The sequence below is a fragment of the Oryctolagus cuniculus genome, chromosome 10 (assembly GCF_051225735.1).
Source record: "Oryctolagus cuniculus isolate XC-2025 breed Fujian yellow rabbit chromosome 10, ASM5122573v1, whole genome shotgun sequence".
Taxonomy (NCBI): domain Eukaryota; kingdom Metazoa; phylum Chordata; class Mammalia; order Lagomorpha; family Leporidae; genus Oryctolagus; species Oryctolagus cuniculus.
In genome coordinates this window covers 71,419,810-71,444,060 of record NC_142876.1, presented here as the reverse complement: position 1 = coordinate 71,444,060, position 24,251 = coordinate 71,419,810, and the positions used below count along the sequence as shown (strand labels likewise).

General features: G+C 44.8%; 1 long non-coding RNA gene and 1 pseudogene across 1 annotated transcript in view; one reads left to right on the top strand and one right to left on the bottom strand.

Moving 5' to 3' along the window:
- The window catches only part of LOC149123815 (uncharacterized), a 127,861-nt gene extending 111,531 nt beyond the window's left edge, over positions 1–16,330 (top strand). Inside the window, exons 4-6 of the long non-coding RNA XR_016214170.1 lie at positions 515–675; positions 2,044–2,101; positions 14,543–16,330. This is a non-coding gene — a long non-coding RNA (uncharacterized LOC149123815). The remainder of the gene's footprint in view (positions 1–514; positions 676–2,043; positions 2,102–14,542) is intronic.
- A 5,097-nt stretch (positions 16,331–21,427) lies between these two features.
- On the bottom strand, positions 21,428–22,571 carry LOC100347059 (zygote arrest protein 1 pseudogene; annotated as a pseudogene).
- Positions 22,572–24,251: the final 1,680 nt, after the last annotated feature.

Sequence of the window (24,251 nt, the reverse complement as noted above, 5' to 3'; positions counted from 1 at the left end):
GGAGATTTGACCCCTGGCCCAGGACAGTTTACCAAGCCCATCTCCTGATGTGTCTTAGGCCTCCTCGTATATTTCCCTTACAGTTTCCTGTTCTCACACCAGAACAATATGTTCCCTTGCTAGTAGTGGCCATTGGATTACCCATATCTGACCCAAAACCTGCTTAATGTGGTTAATCTCTCTGAATTTATTTGTGGAAAATCAACATCATGAAATGGAGGAGGAAGACCAAGATGTCACATACTCTTCCAGGTAAGCCTGAGGCAGAGTAGACAGTGTAGAATGACTACCAGAGAATCAAAACGCTGGCTAAAACAGAAACTGTTGGGTAGAGCAATTTGGAACACTTAGCCAACGATGAAATGGCTCTATTAATAATGTTCCCTTTTCTATTGTTTCCCTCTATATTTCCCACCTTTAAGATTCTTCACAATTTTTAACCTATAGTCTGATGGCAAAGTCATTTCTGTACCTGTGATGTGTGTCTTCAGTGCCTGCCCTCCTGTCTCAGCAGGGAGCTGCCAGAGGAGGAAGAACGTGAAGACCCAGAAGACCCACTGGATGAGTGCTACCTCACTCCTATTTCTCCAGTCATATGTGAGCTTTACCATTCCTCTAGGAGCAGCTGGTCCTCACTGGAGGATCAGGACCTGTGCTCTGCTCCTGACGTAGATGGTGAGTTCCCCATGGTGAAGGTGATAAAATCCCCTCTGATTGCCAAGGAACCAGCTCTATCCTTTCACTCATCACTCCCAGCTGACTGAGAGGGGTCCTGGACATGGATGTTCTGAGACATTTTCATCATCTGCTCTTCTTCATTCCAGTTTGTTGCTCTGCTGTGGTTGGCACATCCAGCCTTGCTGTCTTCCCATTCCTCACTCAGGTCACTCAGGTTCCAGTGCTCAGTCATTACCCAGAAAAAATGTGACAGATTCACACCAACCTAAGCAGCACATCCCAAGTCCGTGTCTGCCATGCATTCTAATTTGAAGCAGACCCCTTTACCCCCTGCAGTGTTGTTCACAAGATTCATCCCCCATCCGTGTCATTGGACATTGTTTCCTGTCAGAACCAGCATCATGCCTGTCTCCATTTCAGTCAAGAGTGTCCCCCTGTTTCATTGAACCTAAGCACGTTGTCTGTCCCTTCAAAGTTGGCATCATTTAACCTATCAGACATACAGAATGTTCTCCCAGTCCCTTAGTTATATGTTCCCAGGCTGCAAGTCTGAGACCTGTCCTTCAGAGATTCCATGAGTAACCAAGTTTTCTCTTGTGCTGCGCACACTCACTCTGATTCCCAGAACTGAAAATTCACCTGTTACACCTGTTATCTTATCCTCAGTGTACAAAATATGGTAAACCACAAAGATACTCATTTGATAACCATGGGCACTGTACATCCTCTCATGGAAAGGAGTCACACTTGTAACCAGGGGTTTCCAGAGAACATTTTTTTAGATTCGATTTTATCTTATGAAAGGCAGAGTTAGCGAAACAGGGAGAGATGCAGAGGGAGCTCGCATACTCTGATCTACTCCCTAAATGGCCACAATGGCTTGGACTGGACCAGCCCAAGGCAGGAACTAGGATTTTCCTCCAGGTCTGCTATGTGGGTGCAGGGCCAAAGTACTGGACCATCATCTGCTGCTTTCCCAGGTGCATTAGAAGTATCTGGATCAGAAGTGGAACAGCCAGGACTTGAAGCAGCACTGATATGGTATGCTGGGTTTAAAGGCAGCTGCTTTACCCGCCATGCCGCAGCACCCACACTAGGGAAAATTTATATTTCACTTTGTGAAGGGAATCAGGTCAGTGATTATTGGTGTGACGACTCAGAGGAATAGGGAGATTTGCCTCGTGTCAGGAAAGATGACCAAGCTAGTTCCCTCAGAAATGACCTCAACCCTCTGGACTATTCCTGTCTGAGGAGTCAGCAGTGACAATGAGGATACTGATGTGCTGGGTTAACTTTGGACAATGCATTGTACAATTTTTGAGGGGATCATCCTAGATGACTGTCCCTATTTGAATTTATTTGCAGAAAATGAAAACGACAATGATGAAGTGGAAGAGGAAACATAAGACCTGTCACATACCAGGTGAGTCTTAGGAACCCTGGGCAGCGAGCTTAGTGCTGACACTGGCAGACTCCAGGTCCAGAGAAGAAGAGCACATGCAAATGAGCATCTTCCATCCACTGAGCCAACCATGCGGTAGCCCCGTCTGCACTGCTGTCTGCTATCATTTGGGTACTAGTCTGGGTTTCCACTTATCCCTACCTTTTCCACATAATTTCCTGCAGCAGGCTGACTCCATGAAGGAGCCTCTCCAGGGATTCCTTGCCATCATTGCATCTCGCATGCAGTGAAAGGCAGGGTGCTGTGCATAGGTCTCCTCTCCTCATGAGCTTATCTGCACCCCATTAACTACGTGAAACCACCAGGCAGAAACTACTGCCTCAACACTGAGAATAAGACTGATGGCTAACACGGTGATAGTCTCCAGTATCTCAAAAGGTGAATTCATTGATTCTGTATGTAAAATTTTACAGATTTTAGATAAATCTGTTGAAGCCAGTTTCTGTTTTCCATATACTCATGGGTACTCACTAGTACCCATGACCAACTGAGAGTCATTTCTCCTGCATGAGTTCCACATGACCTCATCACAGAGGAAATCCTCTGTTTCTCTCTGCTTCTGTCTATGTCACTGTCTCTGTCTCCATGTCCCTTTCAATCTCTCTGCTACTCACCTATCACCACAAACCTAATACTCTTTCTCCAAGAAGATGATAATTCTGTTTGCCTGTTTACTTTAAAATGACTTCAAGCAGTGCAAATAAGGATAAAGAAGTCTCCAAGCACACATAGATTTAGTGAGTTAATCACTAGCCTAAATGCCCACCCTGATTCGGTAAACGAGAAGACAGAAAAAGACCAGGAATCCTGCAGTGGCCTTGAGCTACCAAACATTTGCAAAATCACCATATGCTGACTGACTGCAGTGCAGAGAAGAAATACCATCAAGTTATCAACTATTAGTTATCAACTATGAGGTCTGAAGATGACTTCAGACCCCTGCAGCTTCCACTGAAAACACATTCAAATCCACTGGTGCTAGACATCAAATATTTTCTTTTTATCTTTTATTTAATGAATATAAATTTCCAAAGTACGACTCATGGGTTACAATGGCTTCCCCCCCATACCGTCCCTCCCACCCACAACCCTCCCCTTTCCCACTCCCTCTCCCCTTCCATTCATATCAAGATTCATTTTCGATTATCTTAATATACAGAAGATCAGCTTAGTATACGTTAAGTAAGGATTTCAACAGTTTGCTCCCACACAGAAACATAAAGTGAAAAATAATAGATGATTTTTTTAAATGATGATGAAATCAGATCAGACCTATTTTCATGTTTAATCCCAGTGAGAGTCAAGTTGGGAATTGATAATTTCTTTTTTTTTTTTTTTTACAGAAGATCAGTTTAGTATACATTAAGTAAAGATTTCAACCGTTTGCACCCCCATAGAAACACAAAGTGAAATATACTGTTTGAGTACTCATTATAGCATTAAGCCTCAATGTACAGCACATTAAGGACAGAGATCCTACATGAGGAATAAGTGCACCGTGACTCCTGTTGTTGACTTTACAAATTGACACTCCTGTTTATGGCATCAGTAATCTCCCTATGCTCCAGTCATGAGTTTCCAAGGCTATGGAAGCCCCTTGAGTTCTCCGACTCTTATCTTGTTTAGACAAGGTCATAGTCAAAGTGGAGGTTCTCTCCTCCCTTCAGAGAAAGGTACCTCCTTCTTTGAAGACCTGTTCTTTCCACTGGGATCTCACTCACAGAGATTTTTTTTTTTTTGCCAGAGTCTTGGCTTTCCATGCCTGAAATACTCTCATGGGCTTTTCAGCCAGATCCGAGTGCCTTTAGGGCTGATTCTGAGGCCAGAGTGCTATTTAGGACATCCGCCATTCTATGAGTCTGCTGAGTATCTCACTTCCCATGTTGGATGACTCTCCCCTTTATTTATTCTATCGGTTAGTGTTAGCAGGTACTAGACGTGTTTATATGCTCCCTTTGACTCTTAGTCCTTTCATTATGATCAATTGTGAACTGAAATTGATCACTTGGAATAGTGAGATGGCATTGGTACATGCCACCTTGATGGGATTGAATTGGAATCCCCTGGTATGTTTCTAACTCTACCATTTGGGGCAAGTCAGCTTGAGCATGTCCCAAATTATACATCTCTTCCCTCTCTTATTCCCACTCTTATGTTTAACAGGGATCACATTTCAGTTAATTTTCAACACTTAAGAATAACTGTGTGATAATTACAGAATTAAACCTGTCATATTAAGTAGAACAGACAAAAAAAAAATACTAAGAGGGATAATGAATTAAGTTGTTCATTAACAGTCAGGGCTATGCTGATCAAGTCACCATTTCTCATAGTGTCCATTTCACTTCAGGAGGTTTCCTTTTTGGTGTTCAGTCAGTTGTCACCGATCAGGGAGAACATATGGTATTGGTCCCTTTGGGACTGGCTTACTTCACTCAGCATGATGTGTTCCAGATTCCTCCATTTTGTTGCAAATGACTGGATTTCGTTGTTTCTTACTGCAGTATAGTATTCTAAAGAGTACATATCCCATAATTTCTTTATCCAGTCTACCGTTGATGGGCATTTATGTTGGTTCCAGGTCTTGGCTATTGTGAATTGTGCTGCAATAAACATTAGGGTGCAGACCGCTTTTTTGTTTATCAGTTTAAATTCCTTTGGGTAAATTCCAAGGAGTGGGATGGCTGGGTCGAACGGTAGGGTTATCTTCAGGTTTCTGAGGAATCTCCAGACTGACTTCCATAGTGGCTTGACCAGTTTGCATTCCCACCAACAGTGGGTTAGTGTCCCTTTTTCCCCACATCCTTGCCAGCATCTGTTGTTCGTAGAATTCTGTATGTGAGCCATTCTAACCGGGGTGAGGTGAAACCTCATTGTGGTTTTGATTTGCATTTCCCTGATTGCTAGTGACCTTGAACATTTTTTCATGTGCCTGTTGGCCATTTGGATTTCCTCTTTTGAAAAATGTCTATTGAGGTCCTTGGCCCATCTCTTAAGTGGGTTGTTTGTTTTGTTGTTGTGGAGTTTCTTGATCTCTTTTTGGATTCTGGTTATTAACCCTTTATCTGTTGCATAGTTTGCAAATATTTTTTCCCATTCTGTCGGTTGTCTCTTCACTCTCCTGACTGTTTCTTTTGCAGTACAGAAACTTCTCAATTTGATGCAATACCAATAGTTGATTTTGGCTTTGACTGCCTGTGCCTCCCAGGTCTTTTCCAGAAACTCTTTGCCTGTGCCAATATCTTGAAGGGTTTCTCCAATGTTCTCTAATAACTTGATGGTGTCAGGTCATAGATTTAGGTCTTTAATCCATGTTGAGTGGATTTTTGTGTAAGGTGTAAGGTAGGGGTCTTGCTTCATGCTTCTGCACATGGAAATCCAGTTTTCCCAGCACCGTTTATTGAATAGACTGTCCTTGATCCAGGAATTGGTTTTTAGATCCTTGGTCAAATATAAGTTGGCTGTAGATGTTTGGGTTGATTTCTGGTGTTTCAATTCTGTTCCATTGGTCTATCCATTTCTGTACCAGTACCATGCTGTTTTGATTACAACTGCCCTGTAGTATGTCCTGAAATCTGGTATTGTGATGCCTCCGGCTTTGTTTTTGTTGTACAAGATTGCTTTAGCTATTCGAGGTCTCTTTTGCCTCCATATGAATTTCAGCATCATTTTTTCTAGATCTGAGAAGAATGTCTTTGGTATCTTGATTGGGATTGCATTGAATCTATAAATTGCTTTTGGGAAAATGGACATTTTGATGATGTTGATTCTTCCAATGCATGAGCATGAAAGATTTTTCCATTTTTTGGTATTCTCTTCTATTTCTTTCTTTAAGGTTTTGTAATTCTCATCATAGAGATCTTTAATGTCCTTGGTTAAGTTTATTCCAAGGTATTTGATTGTTTTTGTAGCTATTGTGAATGGGATTGATCTTAGCAGTTCTTTCTCATTCATGGCGTTGCTTGTGTATACAAAGGCTGTTGATTTTTGTGCATTGATTTCATATCCTGCCACTTTGCCAAACTCCTCTATGAGTTCCAATAGTCTCTTAGTAGAGTTCTTTGGATCCTCTAAGTACAGAATCATATCGTCTGCAAAGAGGGATAGTTTGGCTTCTTCCTTCTCGGTTTGTATTCCTTTGATTTCTTTTTCTTGTCTGATGGCTCTGACTAAAACTTCCAGAACTATGTTAAATAGCAGTGGTGAGAGTGGGCATCCCTGCCTGGTGCCAGATTTCAGTGGAAATGCTTCCAACTTTTCCCCATTCAATAGGATGCTGGCTGTGGGTTTTTTATAAATTGCTTTGATTATATTGAGGAATGTTCCTTCTATACCCAATTTGCTTAGAGTTTTCATCATGAAGGGGTGTTGAATTTTATCAAATGCTTTCTCTGCATCAATTGAGATAATCATATGGTTTTTCTTTTGCAGTCTGTTAATGTGGTGAATCACATTGATTGATTTGCGAATGTTGAACCATCCCTGCATACCAGGGATGAATCCCACTTGGTCTGGGTGGATGATTTTCCTGATGTGTTGTTGTACTCTATTGGCCAGAATTTTATTGAGGATTTTTGCATCTATGTTCATCAGGGATATTGGTCTATAATTTTCTTTCAGTGCTGCATCTTTTTCTGGCTTAGGGATTAAGGTGATGCTGGCTTCATAGAAAGAATTTGGGAGGATTCCCTCTTTTTTGATTGTTCTGAATAGTTTGAGAAGAAATGGGATTAGTTCTTCTTTAAATGTCTGGTAGAATTCAGCAGTGAATCCATCTGGTCCTGGGCTTTTCTTTCTTGGGAGGGCCTTTATTACTGTTTCAATTTCTGTTTCAGTTATGGGTCTATTTAGGTTTTCTATGTCTTCATGGTTCAATTTTGGTACCTTGCATGTGTCCAGGAATCTATCCATTTCTGATAGTTTTTCCTGTTTGCTGGCATACAGGTCCTTGTAGTAATTTCTGATGATTCTTTTTATTTCTGTGGTGTCTGTTGTTACGTTTCCTTTTTCATCTCTGATTTTATTGATTTGGGTCTTTTCTTTTTTTTCGTTAGTTGGGCCAATGGGGTGTCAATTTTGTTTATTTTTTCAAAAAACCAGCTTCTCACTTGGCTGATTTTTTGTAGTGTTTTTTTTTTTTTATTCAATCCTGTTAATTTCTTCTCTGGTTTTAATTATTTCTCTTCTCCTACTAGATTTGGGTTTGGTTTGCTGCAGTTTTTCTAGGTCCTTGAGATGCGCTGAAAGCTCATTTATTTGGTGTCTTTCCAATTTCTTGATATAGGCACCTATTGCTATAAATTTGCCTCTCAATACTGCTTTTGCTGTATCCCATAAGTTTTGATATGTTGTGTTGTTGTCTTCATTTACTTCCAGAAAGTTTTTGATTTCTCTTTTGATTTCTTGAATGACCCAGTGTTCATTCAGGAGCATGTTGTTCAGTCTCCATGTGTTTGCATACTTTCTGGGGTTTCCTGAGTTGCTAATTTCCAGCTTCATTCCGCTGTGGTCTGAGAAGCTGCATGGTATGATTCTAATTCTTTTAAATTTGCTGAGACTTGCTTTATGGCCTAGTATGTGATCAATCCTAGAGAAGGTTCCATGTACTGTTGAGAAGAATGTGAAGTCTGTAGATGTAGGGTTGAAAGTTCTGTAGATATCTGTTAGATCCATTTGGGCAATAGTGTCAATTAAATCTGCTGTTTCCTTGTTGATCTTCTGTCCAGATGATCTGTCTATTTCTGAGAGTGGAGTATTGAAATCCCCCAGTACTATTGTATTGGAATCTAAGTCTCCCTTTAAGTCCCTTAACATATCTTTTAAATAGACCGGTGCCCTGTAATTAGGTGCATATACATTTATAATAGTTACATCTTCCTGTTGAATTGAACCCTTAATCATTATATAGTGTCCCTCTTTGTCTCTCTTAACAGTTTTTGTATTAAAGTTTATTTTGTCTGATATTAATATGGCTATACCTGCCTTTTTTTGGTTTCTGTTTGCATGGAATATCTTTTTCCAACCTTTCACTTTCAGTCTGCATGCATCTTTGTTAGAGAGATGTGTTTCTTGTAGGCAACAAATAGTTGGGTGTTGTTCCTTAAGCCTGTCAGCCAAACGGTGTCTTTTAACTGAAGAATTCAGACCATTAATGTTTAATGTGACTATTGGTATGCAGTGACTTTGCCCTGCCATTTTCCCGGAAATATTTTCTAGTATATGCTTTGAGCTTCCCATGCTCTCTTACTGGTAGGTGTTCTTCCTTTCCCTTCTTTCATATTGATGGCCATGTTTCTGTGTTTCTGAGTGTAGCACATCTTTAAGTATCTTTTGCAGGGCCGGACGAGTGGCCACAAAGTCTTTCAATTTCTGTTTGCTATGAAAGGTCTTTATTTCACCTTCATTCACAAATGAGAGCTTGGCAGGATATAATATTCTGGGCTGGCAATTTTTCTCTCTTAGCACCTGTGCTATGTCTCGCCATTCCCTCCTAGCCTGTAGTGTTTCTGATGAGAAGTCTGCTGTGAGTCTGATTGGAGATCCTCTGAGAGTAATCTGACGTTTCTCTCTTGCACATTTTGGGATCTTTTCTTTATGTTTCACTGTGGTAAGTTTAATTACCACGTATCGTGGTGAGGATCTCTTTTGGTCATGTTTATTGGGGGTTCTATGAGCTTCCTGTACTAGGATGTCTCTGTCCTTCTCCAAACCTGGAAAGTTCTCTGCTAGTATCTCACTAAAAAGGCCTTCTAATCCTTTCTCTCTCTCCATGCCTTCAGGAACTCCTAGAACTCGAATGTTGGTTTTTTTAATAGTATCCTGTAGATTCCCAACAATATTTTTTAGATTTGTAATTTCCTCTTCTTTTCTTTGGTTTGACTGTATGTTTTCCTGTGGTCTATCTTCTAATTCCGATATTCTCTCTTCTGCTTCACCCATTCTGTTTTTACGGCTTTCTAATGTGTTTGTCATTTGATCTATTGAGCTCTTCATTTCATTTTGATTTCTCTTGACTATTACACTTTCCTGTTCTACTAGTTTCTGAGTTTCATTTTGATTCTTCCTTAAAATTTCATTTTCACGAGAGAGATTTTCAATCTTGTCCAATAAGGATTTCTGTAGTTCAAGGATTTGCTTTTGAAAACTTCTAAACGTTCTTATCATAAATTTTTTGAAATCCGTATCTTGTATTTCTTCTATCTCATCATCTTCATAATCTTGGTTTGGGGTGTTTTGTTTATTTGGAGGCATCATAGTGTCATCGTTGATCTTGTTCCCTCGATTTCTGTGTTTGTTACTTGGCATAGTTAATTCTTCTTGCGTCACTGTGCGTTTTTTTTTATTATTTTTACTATGTCCGTGTTAAGTGGACTGCCTGCTGTTGGAGGAGCCTTGGAGGCCTGAGATGGGTGCCGGCTGAGAGCTCTGCTTGGTTCTTCCTGGTTAAGGGTATGCAAAGGTGACACCCTCAGGTTATGCATGGTAAATCTCTCTCTTTTTATTTATTTATTTATTTTATTTACTCAGGGGGTAAGTAACACCGCACCTCACGGCTGTGCAGAATTGATGGTATTTAGCTTCTAGTCTCTGGCTTCTACCCCCAGAGTCCATTTAGGCTCCTCTGGACTCCCACTGGGTTGCCTAGGCTACTGAATTGTAGTGACTCAGTTCCTTAGCTCTCCGCTGTTGATATGTAAATCCAGAGAGGGGGCCTGCTCTTTGTCTCTTGGGAATTCTTCAAGCCTTGCAGCCCTGCAACCTTTGCAAGGTTAGGGGGAAGAGAAACCCCGAAGCTTTTTTTTTTTTCCTTCTTTCAGGTAGTGAGTTTGCTGCACTTTCCGGCCCCCCTCTAGATTCTGACCCCCATTTCCCCACCAATGTCTCGGGTTATTGAGCTCACCTCCCCTTCCAGCGCCGATGTGTGGACTCGGAGCCCTGGACGTCCCAAGTCTCCCCGCTGTTGTCTGTGTGGCATGCACTCCCCTTAGAGCACTGGCGCGCAGACCCTGCGGCTTCCGCGGCTCGGTCCCGCGGCTCGGCTTCCGCGCGGTGGGCGACCTTGTTCTCCCAGTAGGTCCTCCGATTCACAGCCACTCGATCCAGAAGAGCTTCCTCTGCAATACTTTCCTGGTTCTTTTTTTCTGAGGCTACCGTAACTCCCCTTTTATTAAACTAAATTTTCCCGGACTATCGGTGCGCGCCCTCACTATTCCGCCATCTTGGCTCCGCCTACATCAAATATTTTCTTTAAGCCAGCTCTGGGGTTGCTACCCAAAGTTGAGATAAAGATGCTAAATTCCTGAAGGCTCCAGTAGACCCTCTTTCCTGCTCCTCACGGCTTCAGCCACACCTGGTTGCAGGTTTGGGCTGAAGGCCCTGGGACTGAAGTGAGCTAGTTGCCATTCTACACTGCCCTTCACTCCATGCACCCACCTGCTCTCTCCCAGGACCTGGGAGTCAGCCAATGCCCCTTCAAGGCCCTCTCTTCAAGCCTGCAGGGGTGGGTGTCATGGGGGAGGGACCCTGGGTTTTCTCATGATGCAATTCTTGGTCACAGCCAGCACCTAAGAAATGCTCAGTGGAAGAAGGAACTGCTCAGAGGACACTAGGACATACCTTTAGGAGCATGGGAAAGGTTTTCAGCAGTGACTGTAATTCAAACCATCATCCTGAACTTAGAGCAGGCTCCCCATCCTATACTCATTGGTGGCTGCAGGTGCACTGCTGGAGACCAAGACCTGCACACCTGGCCACTGTGGTCAAGTCCATAGAGAACTCTGTGGTCTCTTTCAGGAAAATAACCTACTCCTGAGCATACCTTTTAAGGCCAAGAGTCATGAGGCATAGTCACACCATGGGCATGGCAGGAAGCACAGGGTCATGGCAGGATCAGTTCAGACCTGAATCACAATACAGGACTCTGTCCCTGATGGACACTGAGAATGTCATGTGGCTGAGCCCCTTTGGACCTAGCAGCTCTCCACACCTGCCTACTTTGGCTGAGGTGGTTCTTAGTACACTGCATGAGGACAATTCAGCACTGAGAGGCAGAGAGACTCCTCCAGAGGTCCTTAAGCACAGGAAGCAACAGTGTCTCTAGGATGGAGAACCAGAGCCCAAGGTACTGAGGTTTTCCAAGCTGCCAGGAAGACAGGAAAGGGCCATCTCCTCCTGGGCACTTAGGTCCTGGTGAACCTAAGTCTGAAAGTGATGCTTCCTTGGTTTTTTTGCTCCTGCCCCAGCCAGGAGGCCTGGGTGTCTGTAACCTCCTAGGTGGTGTCTCCCCAGTCACCACAAGGAGGGGCTGTGATCTTCCCCTGGCACTGGGTGGCAAAGCAAAGTGTCCCCTTTCATTTGGCTGTCACCGGGCATTTCCACTTGCTGGAACTGGAACTTGCCTATTTTGGTGAGCCCGGGTATGGAACTGTCTTGGATTAGCCAAACCAGCCCAGGTCTGAGGTCTGTCTCAGGAGCCTCAGCCACTCAGCCTGGAAGTCTAGCACCTGTGGATGCTGCCATCTCACTCAGCCTCCCCAGCAAAGACCCAAGGGCTTCTTCCCTGAGAGAAATGCACTCCTCCTCTTCTTCTCAAAATGTGGCAGCCCCTTCCTGCCATGGGAAGAGGGGGTGGGCAGGTGGGAAGAGACTGAGGAGAGGGAAGAGGAACTGCATCCAAGGAGACACAGGAGGAAGTGGTTGAGGTGAAGTGCTGGGGAGCTGAACAGAGTGGAATGAGTGAGGAGAGGCCCGTGTTGTGGCAGAGTAGTTTATTCAGTCACCAGTGAGGCAGGCATCCTATATGGGACCTCATAAGAGCAGCAGTTCAAGTCTCAGCTGGGACTCTTCCATTCCAGCTCCCTGGAACAGCAGTGGAGAGTGACATGGGCCATCCGGGCAGAGTTCCAGGCTCCTGGCCATTTAGAGAGTGAATCAGCAGGTGGAAGATCTCTCCATCCCCCTTTCTCTTTCTCTCATCAGCAGATGGAAGATCTCTCCAGCTCTCTCTCTGTCTCTCTCTCTGTATCCTCTAACTCTGCCTCTCAGATAAATGTTTTTTTCTTTTCTTTTCTTTTCTTTTCTTTTCTTTTCTTTTTTTTTTTGAAATGACAAGAGGAAGAAGGAAGAAATGCAGGAAGACCAGGAAGATTGAGGGAGGAGGCAGTGGAGGAGGGGAGTTCCTGAATCACAAATGTTTCAAAACTCATAGAGCCCCACTAGGCAGGGGGAGGGAACAATTGCAAAGAAAAAGTAAGGGAGCACTATGCAGGGTAGGGCAAGAACTTTACCTGTGGGCCAGAAACCAGCAACCCAGACTGCCCAGGTGGACATCAGGGAAGCTGAAAAGCTCTTCTCCATTCCTGCACAGTGGATCCAAGCTCATTCTCCAGGGCAGAAGCCTGAGGGGGCAGAGCAACAGGGACTCTGGGGTGCCTCCTCCTTCGGAGATTAAGTTCTGGGCAAACTGCCTGTCACTGGAAGGGCCTGGAAAGGAGTGCTGGGAGGAGCAGGGCCCATGGAGGCCATGGTGTCCTCTGCTGAGCTGACATGCCCGAGCTGGTGTCCAGGGGTCTGGTTAGCGCCTGAGGCGTTTGTGGTCTCAGGAGACCCAGTCCACAGAGTCTGAACCCAGCTGAAGTAGTCAGGCATACAGGCTAAAATTGATTAGGTTTGTGATCTGGAAGACCACGCCTTCACCATGCCTCTGTGTCATCTCGTGCCCCTAGCTGGCCACACCTATGCACCCACTGGCCAATCAGGTGAATTAACCACTCCCCTTTGAAAGTAGATTAAAAGCCTGGAACAGGGTGTGTCCCCTCTTTCCTCCAGTTCCCTTGCCCTGGCCTCTTGCCAGGAGTGGGCTGGCTGCAGCCCTGTGCCTCCAGGGCCTTTGATCTTTGGGCCACCCCCCACCCCCATGCTTCTGGCCTAGATGCTCTTGCACGTGGCTAGTTCCTGGTGCTGGGTATGAACCCAGATTTACCTCTCTCTCTTAGATAAAGCCCTCACTCTCCTATGATTTCTGTCACTAAATAAAAGCTTAAAATGTACCATGCTGCCTCGTTTATCTATGCCGGTATTTAGAATTTTTCTCTAAATATTAGGCAAGAACCTACTCGGGTTTATTAATATTGGGGATTTATTAATAAGCATATGATGATATTGAAATCAGACATGACCCCCTAAAATTTATACAAAAATGTGGCCCCTTAAAGTTCCCCAGAATTGCTATCCGGGATTCCACATGTGCTATCGGAATTTGGGGTGCCATACTATTTCACCATATGCTTACTTATCCCCAATATTAGTAAGCCCAAGAGGGTTCTTGCCTAATATTTAGAGAATTCTAAATACCAGCACAGATAAACAAGGCAGCATGGTACGTTTAAAGCTTTATTTAGTGAGAAAGATGCATAGGAGGGTGAGAACTTTATTAAGAGAGAGAGGTAAATCAGGGTTCATATCGAGTACCAGGAACCAGCCACATGCATGAGCATCTAGGCCAGAAAACCTAGAGCACATGGCCTGAAGGCCCTGTGCCTACAGCAAGCCCCATCCTGGCAAGAGGCCAGGGAAGAAGAGAAGGCGGGCCTAGATACATCTTGTCCTAGGCTTTTAACCCACTTCCAAAGGGGAGTGGTTAATTAACCTGATTGGCTGGTTGGCACCCAAGTGTGGCCAGGTAGGGGGATGAGGTCACACAGGGGCGTGGTGAAGGTATCAGGTAGGGTGTGAAGTCACACAGTGGGTGTGGTGAAGGCGTGGTCTTCCAGTTTCACAAATCTAATCAGTTTTAGCCTGTATGCCTGTCTACTTCAATACCGTATGTCACCCTAAATCCCAATAACATGTGGCATCCCAGATGGGACTACTAGGGAACTTTAAGGGACCACATTTTGCATGTATTTTAGAGGGTCCAATTCCAATATCAGGAATACTCTCTTGATGGTGTTTCCATCGAATTGGAGACACATAGTAAAGTGGGACAAGATTAATCAGAGTTCAGTGTTGTCAGCCTAATTAATCTATTAGTATCATCCTCTTCTGATGTTTACTTAATGGTTAACAATCTTTTTCTAGATATACTATTTCATTTATAGTTGCAAAATAATGGTATATCATTCCTTCTTAAAACAGTGGCTGTAATATTTTTTATAAAACCTTTCTTATCAGCTATGTAGCTACTTTTAAGCATAATTAATACAGTAAATGTGCAATAAATATTTTCTCTCTCTCTCTAAGTTTCTAGCTATTGAGCACTTGAAATGTAGCTAGTCCTAAATGAAATGTTATAAGCGCAAAATATACACTGTGAGAGAGTGCAGCTCTGTGGCATAGAGGGTTGGACCTCTGCCTGCAGTGCTGGGATCCTGTATGGTTCTAGCTACTCCACTTCCAATCCAGCTTCCCACTAATGCACCTGGGAAAACCAGCTGAAGATGGCCCAAGTGCTTGGGCTCCTGCACCCATATGGGAGATCCAGAGGAAGCTCCTGGCTCCTGGCCCAGGCCCGGCTGTTGCAACCAACTGGGGAGTTAACCAGTGGATAGAAGATATCTCTCCTTCTCTCTCTCTCTCTCTCTCTCTCTCTCTCTCTCTACTTTTCAAATAAATAAACCTTTTACCAAACTATACAAATTTCTTTGTTACTTTGGATTGTCATTTCATTATGAGTTCTCCTATATCATGTGAAACTTAGAATAAATAAATGTGTGTTTTTCTTGTCAATTTATCTTTTGTGGTAGGTAACTCAGCCATAACTTAACAGTCTATGAGAAAAATAAATCTTTCCTCCCCTAGAGTAGTAGCACCCTTGAGCAGCCATTGCCACACTGGGAATCACTGTTCGGTGGAAATGGTGGAAATGGACACTTATCTACAGATAAGGGAAAAACAAGCATCTACTACCAAAAGTGATGCTGGTACTGCTTTTTAGAATTGGTTTGAAAAATGTGCATTAAAATGACAAAATATAAACATTCATCAGTGCTATGCCTATGTTAGACAATGTGGGGAGCAACTCGGACTAGACTAAGTTACTGGAATTAAGACTTATTCTATGCATCTGCTCTCCCACAATATGGCGCTGGGAGAGAAGAAAACAGCTTCTACACAGCTGCCTCCAGTTCAGCCAATAAACTGTAGGACTTGCTCCTGATTGGAGGAGAGCAGCGTGCTCGGCGTGTGGGCAGCCGAGTTGGGATTGGTGGAAGAGGACTATATAGGAGGAGAGAGACGGCATGCACCAGGAACATCTAAGGGGAACATCTGAGGGAACACCTGTGCAGCCCCCAAGAGAGCCGGCCGGCGGTGTGCCGCTCCCCTGCGGAAGTGGGGAAAGTGGCCAGGGGGAACCGCCCTTCCACGGAGGTGGAAGGGATAGTAGCCAACCCGGGAAGAACCAGCAGCAAACCCGGGGAGGGCCGAGCAGACGAAAGAACAGCCCAGGGTTCAGTGTCGCTCCTCCATGAAGAGGGGGAGCGACATAATGGTGCCGTGACTCGGATATGAAGCCTAGGCAGGGTTTAGTGTCGTTCCTCCACAAAGAGGGGGAGCAACATAATGGTGCCGTGACTCGGATATGAAGCCTAGGCAGGGCTTAGTGTCGTTCCTCCATGAAGAGGGGGAGCGACAGACAATGCTAAAAATATTGCCCCATGAGGCTTTGGCGTACACATAAGTGAAAGTAGATAGGGGCTGGTGCTGTGGCTAAGTAGGTTAACCCTCCGCCTGCAGCATAGGCATCCCATGTGGGCACTGGTTCCAGTCCTGGCTGCTCCTCTTCTGGTCCAGCTCTCTGCCGTGGCCTGGGAGAGCACTGGAGAATGGTCCAAGTGGTTGGGCCCCTGCACCAGTATGGGAGACCCAGAGGAGGCCCAGCTCCAGCCGTTGTGGCCATTTGGGGAGTGAACCAGTGGATGGAAGACCTCTCTCTCTGTCTCTCCCTCTCACTATAACTCTACCTGTCAAATAAATAAATAAATAACCTTTAAATAAGTAAGTAAGAAAGTAGCTAAGATAGCTAAGGCAATAGATAGAAATCTATTTGTCAACATGTAACCAATCCCTTTATCTGATGACAATTAACTGAAAGTCCCATGTCTATTTCCATTTCCAGTCCTCATCCTTAATAGGAGCACCCTTGACCCTTCATTATTAAATGCATGAGTTCTGACTCATAGGCCAAGAAAAGGTGGTGGATGATTGCCTTAATAAGCTCCTTATTTTTCACCTAAAAATGCTCCCTTCTTTTCTAGTTCCTTTTTATAAAATGGCCACAGTGGCTGGGTCTGGGCCAGGACAAAGCTGGGACTCTGGAAGCCAGGAGTCCAGAACTCCATGCAGGTCTCTCACCTGAGTGGTAGGGCCCAAGCACTTGGGCTGTCTTCCACTGCTTTCCCAGGTACATTAGCAGGGAGCAGGATCAGAAGTGGAAGAACTGGGATTTGAACTAGTGTTCATATACCATGAAGATATTGAATAAATAGGGGCTGGCATCGTGGCACAGAGGGCACTGCCAGCAATGCCAGCACCAAGTTCCCTGCTAGTGTGCCAGCCATTGTAGCCGTTTCAGGGGTGAACTAGTGGATGGAGGATCTCTCTCCCTCACTAACGCTTTCTTTCAGATAAACAACATAATTTTTTTTTTTTTTTTTACAGGCAGAGTGGACAGTGAGAGAGAGACAGAGAGAAAGGTCTTCCTTTGCCATTGGTTCACCGTGCTGATCTGATGGCAGGAGCCAGGTGCTTATCCTGGTCTCCCATGGGGTGCAGGGCCCAAGCACTTGGGCCAGCCTCCACTGCACTCCCTGGCCACAGCAGAGAGCTGGCCTGGAAGAGGGGCAACCGGGACAGAATCCGGCGCCCCGACCGGGACTAGAACCCGGGGTGCCGGTGCCACAAGGCGGAGGATTAGCCTATTGAGCCGCGGCGCCGTCCTAACATAAATCTTTTTTTAAAAATATGCTGAATAAATAAGTTCATTTTAAAAATAAAATATATAACATATTTCATATATGGCATATAGTTTATATATGAAAGACCTCAATCTCATAAATCAAGGCAATGCATTAGAACTACAAAGCAATCTCACTGTTCATCCCCCAGAATGACTGAAATGAAAAACACTGATGATATAATTCTGGTGGGACTGTAAAAATCTAATAATACTTTGGAAAACTGTTTGCAGCATCTATCAAAGTGAATATATGCGTACCTTACAACCTAGCAATTCCCTTGCCATATAAACTCATATTTCCCCTTGCTCCACTCATTGCCTAAATAACTTTACAGGGCATGCATTTGGCTCAGTCATTAAGATGCTCATATCCTGAATGGTTAAGTTGTAGTCCTGGCTTGTCTCCCAATTCTAGCATCCTTCTAATGTGTACCCTAGGAGACAGTGATGACTCAAGAACTTGAGTCCCTGCCACCCATGTGGGAGACTTGGATTGAATTCAAGCTCCCAGTTTCAGCCTGGCTGAGCTCTAGTTGTTGAGTGCATCTGGAGAGTCAATTAGCAAATGGAATGTCTCTCTATGTCTCTATATCTCTGTCTCTTTGCCTTTCAAGTAAAAATAAATAAGCATTTAATTAAAAATATAAAATAAAATAAATATTGTTAAATTGTAGTTTTGCTGTTTGATACATTGCAGATTTTTTTTTCCTGTTTTGCTTAAAATAGAAATAAACTTAGATATTCCTCTTTAGGGGCATTCAGGTTTTAGTTTAGTTAACTATCACAGAGCAATGATATGAAATGAATAAAAGGATTGGCTTAAATTAGCTATATCCTTTATGGTTGGTATAGCAGGTGAGGCTGCTTCCTGTAGTGCCGGCATTCCATATGGGTGCCAGTTCTAGTCCCGGCTGCACCTCTACTGCTCCAGCTCTCTGCTATGGCCTGGGAAAGCAGTAGAAGGTGGTCCAAGTCCTTGGGCCCCTGCACCCATAAAGGAGATCCAGAAGATGCTCCTGGCTCCTGGCTCCTGGCTTCGGATTGACCCAACTTCGGCCATTAAGGCCATCTGGGGAGTGGACTGGAGGATGGAAGACCTCTCTCTCTCACTCTCTGCATCTGTAACTCTGCCTTTCAAATAAATAAATAAATCTTAAAAAAAAGAAAAAGAAAATATTAGATAGATCCATACTATCCTGGAGTTATGTCATAACATTGAAAGGAGGAAAAACATTTTCTCCTCCACTTATTGTGGCTGGAACTCCCTGTAACCTAAGGCAAATTTATGAGAGAAAAGCCCAAGTTTAACAGCGTGTATCCCTTTTCTATAGATGGGAAATAGCCCACTGAAATAAGTAAATCTTTAGAGTCTACGCCCAAAAAATGACTTTGATTTTATGCTTAAAGTCAATCATTCTTGGAAACAAAGTAAGAAGGATATGGGAAAAGACCCAGTTAAAATAGATGACCAGGAAGCACAACATAAAAAGGGGGCGAAGTGTGTTATGTAAACTTTAGCTGGTACCTTCTCCATTGATAGAAGTCTCTAGTGATTCTTTTTCTCTTTTTTTGAGATTTATTTAATCACTGGAAGGCAGAGTTACAGAGAGAGAGGGAGATACAAACTTCTCCATTTGTGGTTTACTCTCCAAATGACCGCAGTGATGGGGGCTGGGCCAGGCCAAACCAGGAGCCTGGAACCCAGCCCACTGTGCCACACACCATGGGTGCCTCTAGTGATTCAGAATCATCCCTCTCTGCCTGCTGCAGAGAGGCAACAGCTTTATGAATGGAGACTTCTTTACAGATGTAAATTTCTCTTATAAAAAACTAACTTCTATTTTCAAAGCTTTTCTTTTGTCAGGGCTGGCATTGTGGTATAGTTGGTAAAACCACTGCCTTCAACACTGGCTTCTCATATGGCCTGGGAAAAGCAGTGGAAGATGACCCAGGTGCTTGGACCCCTGTCACCCACATGGGGGACTTGGATAAACCTCCTGGCTCCTGGATTCAGCCTGCCCCAGGACCAGCTGTTGTGGCCATCTGGGGAGTGAACCAGCAGATACAAGATCTCTGTCTCTCTGTAACTCAAATAAATAATTTTTTTTAAAAAAAAGCTCCTGTCTACAGTTTCCTGAAATAATCAACTCAAAATAATCCTTCCACCAGAAAGGTACTTGAGGGATGGCACATTCTGGTCACCTAGATTCATATTTTGGGAAGGAGTGTCCCAAACCCTATTATTATATTAAATGGAAACCAGTTATATAATAACATTTTCAAAATAAAGGAGGAGGTGGGCATTTGGTCCAGCAGTTTAGATGCCTGCATCGCATAGCAGAGTGCCCTAGTTCTATACCAGCTCTGCCTCCTGAGTCCAGCTTCCTGCTAATGCACTCCCTGAAGGCAGTAGTGATGGCTCAAATGATTGGGTCCCAGCCACCCATATGTTGAGATCTAGACTGAGTTCCAAGCTCTTGGCGTTGGGGGCCATTATGGACATTTGAGGAGTGACTCAGCAGATGGGAGTTTTTTCTCTTTTTTCTAAATAAATGAATAAAAATTAAAAACAATAAAAAATAAAGGGAGTCAGAAATCTTTTGTATTTATGTTTTTCATGTCTGCAAAGCAGAGAGAATGGTACAGGAGACACAATATTTCTTGCTGCTTTTTGCACATAAATCCATTTCCTCCTCCTAAGAGAAAATCTCGATTATTTGGAGGTAATTGCCCTTCTGTACTTTAGATGGTTTCCAGAGGAGAAGTAAATGGGGATGCCTGAAAGGCTCAGTGCCCTCTCTTACTCCTGCAGTACAGTGGGAGGACAGGTAGGTGACCTAGGTTTGATGAAATTAGATGTTTTCTCCAGTGACTTTGAATCTTGAGAGAATGGTGTGAACATGTAAGAAATGGTTGTCTTTTATTTAGTTCAGTTGCCTCTAGTACTGCTTGATGCTGGCAGGAGGTGTCCCAAGGTCATTTTCCTCACCACCGAGAGCTGGCATTTCCCCATTCATTTTCACGCTTGTATCTACAGTCTTGCACTTTATGGTTAGATTATGCTGCAGCAACAGCTTGAAGTCTCCATGGCTTATCACTGTTTCTGACACCATCCATTCCAATTGTGCTGCTCCTTGCAGTCACCCAGGGATCCAGGCTGACAGAGGCTTCATTTCACCTTGCACTTACATAACCAATCACAGTGGCAGCCTATGCACTGGTTGTTAAAGAGGCTCCAGCAAGGACAAATGTCAATTTCTCCCCTTTTCCATTTGCCAGAGAAGGTCAGGGAGCTGGACCTGCAGTGAATAGGATGGGGATGTGTGGTCACTCTACAGGAAGGGACACTGGGTCCAGGGAATTAGAAACACAGCCCACCACAGCAGGCATTCCATGGGGTCTTACGTGAGTTCTACAGTTGTCACCAGCAGCATCCAGCTTGCCTCCATTCTTTTTTCATGGATGGAATAATTAATTACAGGGGCCTGTGCTGTGGTGTAGTGTGTAAAGCTGCTGCCTGCAGTGCTGGCATCTCATATGGGTTCCAATTCGAACCCTAGCTGCTCCATTTCGAATCCAGCTCTCTGCTGTGGCCTGGGAAAGCAGTTGAAGGTGGCCCAAGTCCTTGGGCCCCTGCACCCATGTGGGAGACCCAGAAGAAGCTCCTGGCTCCTGATCAGCTCAGCTCTGGTTGTTGTGGTCATTTAGGGATGCCTCTCTCTCTCTCTGGCTCTATCTCTCTCTATAAAAAAATTTTAAAAAAGTTAATGAGGAAAATAGACCTGACCGACCAGGCGGGCACCTCAGCTGAGAACTGAGCACCCAGTCTGCATTCAGACTGGCATTTTTGCAGACTTGTTTCTCCTCTCCCCTCCCCGCTGCTAAAATACTGCTGGGTGGAGGGCTTTCTGGGCTGGGGTTTGTGGAAGTCCTCCCAGGACTTGATCAGCACTGTGTTGTTAGACCTAATTGTCCCCTTGGCCCAGGGCAGGGAGGACTCCCTTACACTGCCCTGAGGAGAGGGCTGAGACTCATTTAACAAGGTTAAGGAAGGCTTTGGTGTGCAAATGCTGGTATGCTCCCAGGGTTTCCTTCCGCATTTCTCTCTTTTTTTCTTTCTTTCTTTCTTTCTTTCTTTCTTTTTTTTTTTTTTTTTTTTTTTTTTTTTTTTTTTTTTTTTTTTTTGGCAATAGCTTTATTTGGAGGCTCTGTCAAAACATACTGCCTTTGGAAGTAGTGTGAGGGAGGGGAGGGCCCCAGAGGACGCCCCGGGCCTGCACCACAGCACACCGCAGTCGGCCCTGCTCTGCGCTCTGCGCTCGCTCAGACGCTCAGATGATGTACTTGAAGCTGAATGTGCTGTCACAGGATCGGCATTTGCCTTTGCATCTCCCACACAAGTCTTGACGATGGGACCGATTAGGGTCCACGTGGCGAAGTTTCACGGGGCAGGAACATCTAGTACCTTTACAGCTTCAGCGGGTGATGTCCTCCACGCGGCAAGGATTGTTAAGACCTCTGACAAGTTCTGCAAAACTGTTTGCAGTAAGCCTTGTTAGTGCCCTGCACACACCGCACACAGGCACTCTCCCAGCGGATGTTACAGCCCTTGCAGTGATAATGGCCATATTCTGCTCTAGGAACTGGAAGCGCAGGCGCTCCTTGCCCGGCTCCACGCTCCATGGCAAGGACCCCTCTGGCCTTGGTCACCGCCGTCCAGGGCCCTCCCCATCGCCAGCGCCTGCTCTGGGCTGTTGGGGGCCGCCTGACCTCTCTGGGCCTCCCGCGGCGGCAGCCTGGGCGGATCCGCCGGGCTGCTCCCAGCTCACCTGCACCACGGCCTGGGCGTGGTCCTCCTCCTGAGACCCAGGCGGCTGGGACGCCTTCTTCGCCGCCGAAGCTTCTCCGTCCTCGGAGCCTTGGGGCCTGGCAGGCGGCGGCCCTCACTCTCCCTCCTGCGCCCTGGGGCCTCTGCTCGCTGTCCACCTCGGTCCCCTCCAGCAAGGCTGCGAGGCTGCGGGAGACCGCAGACCAGTACATGGTGATGGTGCGCAGGAAGCGCACGGGCCGCGGGGAGCCACTGCGGGGAAGCCGGGGCTCAGGGTCGCGGGCCCTGTGCCCCAGCGAGCACAGCCCCAGCAAGCACTGTGCTGAGGCGTCGCGGCGTGGGTTCACCTGCACGGCCACGTGGCGGCTGCTGGGCCTGCGAGGCCGCGGGCCAAGGCCAGGACTCACTTGCGACAGCAGGGCCATGAGCTATGCCCGCTGGGAGCTGTCGAAGTACTTAGAGGCCCTCAGCTGCCCACAGCTCAGGACAGACGACAAGGCGGTGGCAGGAAGGTAGCTCCCGCCTCGGAGCCGCCGGCCATCCCAGGCCCCAGCGCCCCAGCCTTTCAATGTGAGCGGTAGGGGTGAGTAGGGGGCGCACGCCGGGTACCTGTAAGCGTCCAGCACCTCGTCCTCCAGCGCAGCCATAAACACAGCCTCCTTCCTTCCACATTTCTTCATCCAACTGCGCAAACTTCCACCTCTCACACAATAGTGTCTACCTTGCTCCCTAAGAGTTTCACCCTTGGGGAATAAGGTTTTGTGGCCCTCTCCAGTCGCTCATGTCTAATTACCATTTTTTTTTTCTAGTGAATAGACTTGATCTGAGCTATTTCTGGAGCCAAGGTCCCTCACCTAGGGCTCAGAAGTTACTGAACTTGCCAAGAAGCCCTAATCAAAGAGCAATCAGGTACATTTGGAGAGAACTCTGGGACTCTTTCCCTAAAGGAAAAGGGAAGAACTGACCACAGCTTGGGATGCTACTCGTGAGCTAGTGGAATTCCTAGGGACCTGATGATTCACTGTTGGGAGCTGAGCTACACAAGGGGGGATCACACGGTAAGTGGAGTTTCCTACAGGATCTACCTCAAATTAGGCTCCAGCGGGACCTCTGAAGTCATCACTGCTTATTCTTCCAATGACAATATGTGAGTAGCTGGAGAATTCCCACAGGAGCTGCACTCCTTGTAGGCAGAGGGAACTGATTATCTGGAGAAAATCTCTAACATCTAAGAGATAAACACAAACAGGAAAATAAAGGGGAAAACAGAGATAATGGAGGGAAAGGAAAAGTTAACAAAAACGCTTTGGCTGTTTTCAAGTAAGAGAAAATATTGTATCCATGCAAATAAGAATAGAATGCTATTTTACAAAAGGAAAACACACAAGAAAGAAACCCAGAATTCTTTTTTTTTAAAATAGTGGGAAGTTAAAGTGCAATAGAATAGGAATTATTGGGACAGGTATTTGGTGCAGTGGTTAAGAGGCCAATTGGGATATCCTCATCCCATGTCAGAATTCCTGGGTCCAAGTTCCCAGCTCCAATTCTGATTCCAGCCTCCTGCTGATGACACACTCTGGGAGGCAGCCAGTGATGGCTCAGGTGCTTGTGCCCTTGAATCAACCTGGACTGAGTTCCTGCTTCCCAGCTACAGCTTGGCTCAACCTCAGCTGTTGCAGGTGTTTGGAGAATGAATCAGTGATTAGGAGCTCTCTCTTTGTGTATCTGTCTCCCAAGTAAATAAATAAGTAAATATGATTAGCTAGAAGTATGGAAGCTATAAGAGGTATATTTAAAAAAGAAAGTCACAGGAAAGAAACAGAAGGTATGCTTTGATGGAGATATGCCCATCTCAACCAGTGACTTAAAATAGCCACCCAGCTGGTAATACTCTTACTTAGTTTTGTGTTTCTGAGTAAACATTTTTAACTGAAGAAAATGGACTGTTATACAACAGATGAGAATTCCTAGTGAACCCTACTGATGAAATGTAGTACAGTATTAGAACTTCTATGTAGTTGGGTTTTTAATACCTTTAAAAATGTGTCTTGAGAATTAACTGGGAATAAAATGTTCATAAATAAGGAATGACTCATCAACACCCTTTTAAATTCATAGTTCCTAAATTTGTTCTAAGCATAAAGCTCAAATACTTTTGTTCACGTCAAAAGACTAAAAAAAATTCTATTTATTTTATAAATACATAAATATATATGTATTTCATGAATCACATATTTAGCTTTTTACCCTTTTCTCTGTGTGAATGTTTTCATAAAAAGTTATCACGTATGGAAATGTCTGATTTTTGATAGTGAAAATGACCTTTA